At 40.4% G+C, this 6,868-nt stretch overlaps 1 pseudogene; it reads right to left on the bottom strand.

The window, feature by feature from the left end:
* LOC102847837 overlaps positions 1 to 775 on the bottom strand; it is a 2,428-nt pseudogene extending 1,653 nt beyond the window's left edge.
* Between the last annotated feature and the right edge of the window lie 6,093 nt (positions 776 to 6,868).

The raw sequence follows: 6,868 nt of genomic DNA, 5'->3' as shown, positions 1-6,868 counted from the left end.
TACACAAAATAATAATAATAATAATAATAATAATAATAATAATAATAATAATAATAATAATAATAAAAAGGTGGTTGCTGGTTTCTCATCCTCTGAGTCATCACTCCTGCTGCTGCTGCTCCTGCTAGCTGCTTTCCCATTAGCTACTTCAGATGCTGCCTGAGCTCATGTTCCGGGTTTGGCGAGGGCTTTAGGTTGAGTTTTAGCTGCTACAGGCATGGTCTTTGGCTTCTGATTCTTCACTGCCTCATCCTCTGAGCTCAAATCAGAATCGGGATCAGAGCTCTCTGCTTTCTTGGGGGGAGTTTTGACTGCTTTGGCTTGGGGCTTACCTCCGTTCTGAGCAGGTTTTTCCTTTATGTCTTCCTCTTCTGAACCGCTGGAAACATCACTGCTGCAGCTCTCTGGTGCTTTAGCTGCAGCCTTTCCAGGGTGCTGAGGTATACCTGCCCGCGCAGCTGCTCCAGCCTTCCTGGCTGGAAGGACCCTGGAGTTTTCCTCTGCTCTGCAGTCTGCACTGCTGTCACTAGATGAAGACTTCATCCTAGCCTTCTTAGCTACTGGCCCATTTGCCTGTAGCTTCCATTTTGGAGCCTTTGTGGACCTGTTGAGCCAAAGATGTCAAAGGGGAACGAGGCATTGTCATCCTGATGGGTAGCACCTGTCACCTTGGCGAACTTGTTGGCCACCTCTGACAGTTTCTCATCACACAGGAAGCTGAGGACGAAGGATAGAGGACACTGGGAACTACGTGGTGCAAGCCAGCATCCACCATCCTCCAGGCTACCCCATCTCTGGCATGCTTGAGCCCATTACAGCCATCGTGTCAAGACTTCTAGTTGAGGTTCTTCTTCTCTAAAGCCAACCTTCCACTTTTTCAAGCATGTTATCATCCACCAAGGACTGGCCCTTCCTAACAAGACCAAATTATGTGAGACAATTCTTCACCATCCTTGTTTCCAAAGAGCACCTTGTTCATACTTTCTCTAAGACACACTTGTTTATACTTTTTGAAGTCCATTATATGTTATGAAGTACATAGAGGGCACAATTAAAGGTATTTCTTCCATATTGTGGGATTAGATTACAGGCAAAGATTGAAGTCTTGGGCAACAAAACAACCCCATGAAGTGACATAAAGTTTATATCCTACATCCAGCTTTGGTGAGTTGCTGTGGTTATTACGTACTGTCAAGTCAGCATAGACCCAGAGCTGACCCTCCAGCAGGTTTTCAGAGGCAATAAATTGCACAGGAGGAGACTGTTTCTCTTTCTCCTGCAGAGCAGCTGGTGGATTTGAAAAAAACCACTTTCAGATCAGCATTGTAGTTTCTTTACATTAGGTCCCCAGATCTGCCTTGGTGAGTTAGGGTCTGGGATCTTAAACCATCCATATATTTCATAACCTCAACTGCCCTGAGAGATCAAAAGAACTAAGCAATTGTCACTGCTGATCTCCCTGACAGGATCAGAATAGATGGGTCCTGAGTGGTGGTGGTGGTGTTAGGTGCTCTCAAGCTCACGATGCCTCATCATTACTCAACAACTAACTATAATCCTGTCTATCTGATGCTACTACCTGTCGTATACAATACCTACTCCCAATGCCCAGTTACTATGTCAATCCATCTTATGTAAGGTCCTCCTCTTCTGCTTTGTCCCTACACCCTTCCAAGCATGATGTCTTTCTCCAAGGACTGGTCTCTCTTGACCACACACCCAAAGTATGTGAGACAGAACCTCAAAATTCTTGCTACCAAGGAGCATATTGGTTTCACCCTCTCTAAGACAAATATATGATTTGCAGATAACTTGATGGCACATAACAACAGCAACATGCTATACTCCTGTCATTACACCTGTCATGCTCAAGTCCATTGCTGCAATCACCGTGTGAATCCATCACATTGAGGATCTTCCTCTGTTTCACTGACCCTCCACCTTTCCCAACATGATGTCTGTTTTCCAAGAACTAGCACAACATGCCCAAAGTATATGAGACAAAGTTTCGTCTTCTTTGTCTCTAAGGCATACTCTGGTTGTCCTTCCTCTAAAACAAATTTGATTGTTCTTTTGACAGTTCATGGAGAAAAAATATGAAGCAAGACCCAAACTTTTAAAAAATCTAGTTATTTTATTATTATTATTATTATTAATTTTAATGAAAATTTATAGAGACTTTGGATTTCCATTCATTCACTGTTGCACTTTTCTCCCTGCCCATCCTTCCTCCCCCAGTACACTCTTCTCTTTGAAAAGTAAAGGAAAAATTCTTTCATTGTTTTACAATCCCTCCCCCAGGTCCACTCCATTATGCAGCCTTCACTCTAGACACCTGTCATGACAAAAATACCTAATCACTAATCCCTTTTAATCAGTTTTCTCCCTCATCTGTTTCAATGCAGTATACGTCATTTATCCCATCTTTCTCAGTCTCCTCCCAACCCCAATGTCAGCCCTATTTTACAACACTATGCAGTATTTGTCCTTTTGTGACTGAGATATTTCACTCAGCATAATGTCCTTCAGGGTCACCCATTTTGAATAATATTTCATGAGTTCCTTGTTTTTCAATGCAGCATAGTATTCCATTGTGTGACTATACCACAGCTTCTCTATCCATTCGTTTGTTGATGGGCACTTAGGTTGTTTCCAGTTCCTTGCTATTGTGAACAAAGCTGCGATAAACATGGTTGTGCATAAGATCTAAATTTTTTTAAGATTAAAACAACAAAACAATAGCCTTTCTAGACAAGTTGAGGCTACAGAAATTCACAAGACTGTTATCCTGACAATCTCTTTAAACCAGGAACATAATCTAAGATCATCTTTTACCTAATGAACATGTTGGCTCACAATATAAAAGAATACCACTCTAATAATAGTACTGTGCTGCTTGAGACCAAGTGACCAACAAAACTCACTTTAGAAGAAAGAGAAGGAGGGAAGGAAGGAGGGAAACAAGCACATGAGAAATCATGAGCCTGTCCATGCATTGTAAAGGTGTAGCCAGTGCTGCTGGACTATCTGTATAACAGAAACGTTGATGCTAAACTGGGTAAACCTTCCCTGAAAGCAATCAAATACTGTTGTGGCTTTTTTTAATTTGTTAAAAATTTTATTACTTTTGTGTGTGTATACCGTCAAATTGGATCTGATTGGTACAGGAGGAGATTGCCCCTCCTTCTCCAGCAAAGCATCTGGTGGATTTGAACCACGTACCTCTGGGATTGCAGTGCAGCTTCTTGCCACTTGGCCACCAGAGATCCTTATCAAATATGATTTTTAAGTAAGAAGACTGCAGTTATTAGAATGGATTGAAGCTCAATATCAAGAACAGTAATTCTCACCCTTGGGCCAATTGGCAGCACTGATGATACATGAAGAAGAGATTGAGGGTGGTAACAATTTCAGCTTGCTTGGCTCCACAATCAAAACTCTTGGCACAAGCAGCCAATAAATCAAGAGACAAATTGCTCTGAGGAAGACTGCTATCAAGAATCTCTCAAAAGTGCTGAAGAGCAACAATGTCAGTCTGGAGATTAAGATATGCCTGATTCATGCCATGATCTTGGCAATTACCTGCTTTGCATCAGAGAGCCGGACAATAACCAAAGATGACAGATTGATGCTTTTGAGTTGTGGTGCTACGGAAGAGTACTGAACACACCATGGACTGCCATGAAAACAAAAAGGTTAATCCTGGAGATGTCAAAACCAAGCTTCTCTTGGTAGGCTAGGATTTTGAAGCTCCATCTCATATACTCTGGGCATGTGGTCAGGAGGGACCAGTTCCTGGAGAAAGACAGCATGCATGGAAGAGTGCAGGAACAGCATAGGAGAGGAGGGCCCTAGATAAAATGGATTAACACAATTATTGGGATAATGGGAATAGGTGTCAGACAATGAAACTGGCTCAGGACAGAGCACAGCTCAAGAGCTATTGTACACAGGGTTGTTATGAGTCATGGATGACTCAATGGCACATAACAAAAATAACAAATAAGAAGAAAATTATGAAATTTAATAACCTTGTTATAGATTGTATACTTTGAAAATCTGATAAATGGTGTTGAATTCATCTGATTTTTTTGGGAAGGGAATGCTATTGAAGTCCTCACCCCCAGTTGAACATGATTCTGTATGAAAGTAGGGTCTTTGGAAATGTTATCAGTTAGTTTAACATGAGTACGTGCAGAAGTAACTGGGTCCCAGGCATATATGACTTGTTTTCAATGAGTTTGAGTCAACTTTGACTCATAGGGAGCCTACAAACAACATAAAAAAACTCTGCCTAAACTGCTGTGTTAAAGCCCAGTGTTGCCTTCACTGTGTCATTAATCCCCCTCAAGGAAATTCTTCCTTTCTTCCCAAGTTCATATGTGGTGGCCCTTTTTCTTCATTGCACAGAATGATTTTTTCCCCATAATAGACTATATGCTAGACAGCAAAACAAATCTCCTCAGATGTAAAAAGATTGGAATTAGATAATTTCCTTGACCAAAGAGGAATAACAGAGAAATTAACAGCAAAAGCAAAATAAGAAAACATAGCAAATCAATTTTATGAATTTCCATCTAGAAATTAAATGATTACTATTAAGTAACGATTTGATCAAAGAAGAAATTGAGTGAACTTTTAAAACAATTCAAGCTAAATGAAAACATTTTATATTAAAAATTGCAAATTATAGCAACACATAGAGGGAAATCTATAGCAATAAATGTTTGTATTTAAAAGAGAGGAGAGAATGAATGGAAATCCAAAATCTCTGTAAATGTTCATTAAAATTACTAAAATAATTTTTTTAATGTGTATTAAAAAAGAGAAAGAGAAAAAAGGAAAAAAGAAAATTTCCAATAGTCTAATTCTACAGCTTGAGAAAATAGAAAAAGAAAACTGAACCTAAATCTTCTAGAAGCAGCAACTAATTTTAGAAATAATAGAAAGGTCAGTTCCAATTTGATGGTACACAACAACAACAGTGCTACCAGTAGATGGCACAAAGTGTCAAGCTCTTCCCTGCTAGCTGAAGTGGTGGTTTGAACCCACCTGTCTTGGAAGACAGGCCTCATGGCGTGAGTCTGGAAGGTGACAACCCAATGGAGCAGCTCCACCCAGAATACATGGAGTTGCTGTGTCAGAACTGATTCCAGGGTAACTAAAAATAGTGGAGAATTATCTATTAACTAAGTGGTAAGGAACTGCACTGCCAATTCAAAGACACGTGGTTCAAATCCCCCAGCAGCACCATGACACAAAGATGGTCAATCTCCTGTGTAATTTACTGCCTCTGAACACTACATGTTAGTTCTGACTCCACAGAATCTAACAATAATTGTACAGAAGCGGGCTCTGGTGTCCAGATGGCTAAGAAGCTGCGCTACCAACTTAAAGGCACATGGTTCTAAACCACTTGCTGCTTTCGGAGAAGGATGAGCAATCTCCTCCCATGTGATTTGTGCATAGCCCCTGAAAACCTACTGGAGAATCAGCTATGAGTCAGTTCCAACTCAACAGTACACGACATCACCAACAAATGACAGTTATACAGAAGGGAACGCTGGTGAAGTCCACAGGGCATTGTGCTGTTAACCCAAAAGGCCTCCAAAGAACTCTGACTGTTTGAATCCATCAAGAGCTCAGCTGTAGAAGGATGGGCAATCTACTGTCATGTTATCTATAACCTGGGAAACCCAGTAGGTCAACTAACTCACTGGACTACAGTGCGAGAGAGTTCTACAAAAGGAGTCTCAATGACCTATATGCATAGATATAGAATACATAGAACTGCTAACTGATAGGTTGGTGGTTCAAATCCACCAGCTGCTCACTGGGAAAAAGATGCATAATCTCTTCCCATAAAGCAGCCTTAAATGCTGCTGACGGGTCCCTGTGAGTCTATATTGATTCAAGGAAAGGAGTTGGGGTGTTGGGGTTTTGGTTTTGTATGGTTTTTTTCCCCTTGGTGATTGTTGTTGTTAGTCTCACAGTGAGCCCATGAACCTTGCCCTATCCAAAACCATGCTTATCCTGAGCCTGCAATACTTGAGTCCATAGTTACAGTCACTGTGTCAATCCATCTTGCTGGAGGGTCTTCCTCTCTTTCTCTGTTCTACCACCTTTCCCAGCAAGAAATGGCTCTTCCTGACAATATCCCCTCCCAAATTAGGACCAGCCTGATCCAGTATGATCTCCTATTAACCTACTAACATCTTTTTCAAGTCCTCTCTTTACAAACAAGTTCACTTTTAGCTGGTGGTTAAGACTTTAAAATATTAATTCAACGCAATTCACCAGAATTTCAAGGTACATAAAAGAAGGATGTTAAATTTCACAATACCATCTTTTTTCAAAATAGCATTTTACTATGTCTTTGGTCAAATATTACGCAGAGGTGGAGGTTCAATTATTTCTCCACAGATTATTCAGTGAGGTTGGCCAGGTTCTTCACAAAGCTTGGACATTCTCATTATTTCTCTTGTGCTTGTTCCCTTCCCTTTAACTGAGTTTCCCTTTCTCCTGGATTTCTCCTCCTTGTTTTAATGTATTTGTTGACTATTTGATCTCAATCAGCATAGTATCACCATAAGGGTAGTATTCTTTTATTTTGTGGGGGAACCTATTCTTTAGAAAAAAAGAAGACCTTTGGGGCTGATTTTGGTTCCTGATTTTAAAAAATCCTGAGGATAATAGTCAGATGGCATCCTGTAGTCTCAACTTGTCCAATAAAACTGCATTTAAAATCCAATTTAAAAAAATGGGCACAGGATATGAACAGACACTTCACCAAAGAAGACATTCAGATGGCCAAAAAGCATGTGAAGAAATGTCCAAAATCCCTAGCTCTAACAGAGATGCAAATCAA

This window comes from Elephantulus edwardii, unplaced genomic scaffold (genome assembly GCF_000299155.1).
Source record: "Elephantulus edwardii isolate Elephantulus edwardi_28Jun2011 unplaced genomic scaffold, EleEdw1.0 scaffold00302, whole genome shotgun sequence".
In the NCBI taxonomy this organism is placed as follows: Eukaryota; Metazoa; Chordata; class Mammalia; order Macroscelidea; family Macroscelididae; genus Elephantulus; species Elephantulus edwardii.
This window is presented reverse-complemented; position numbering and strand designations above follow the sequence as displayed.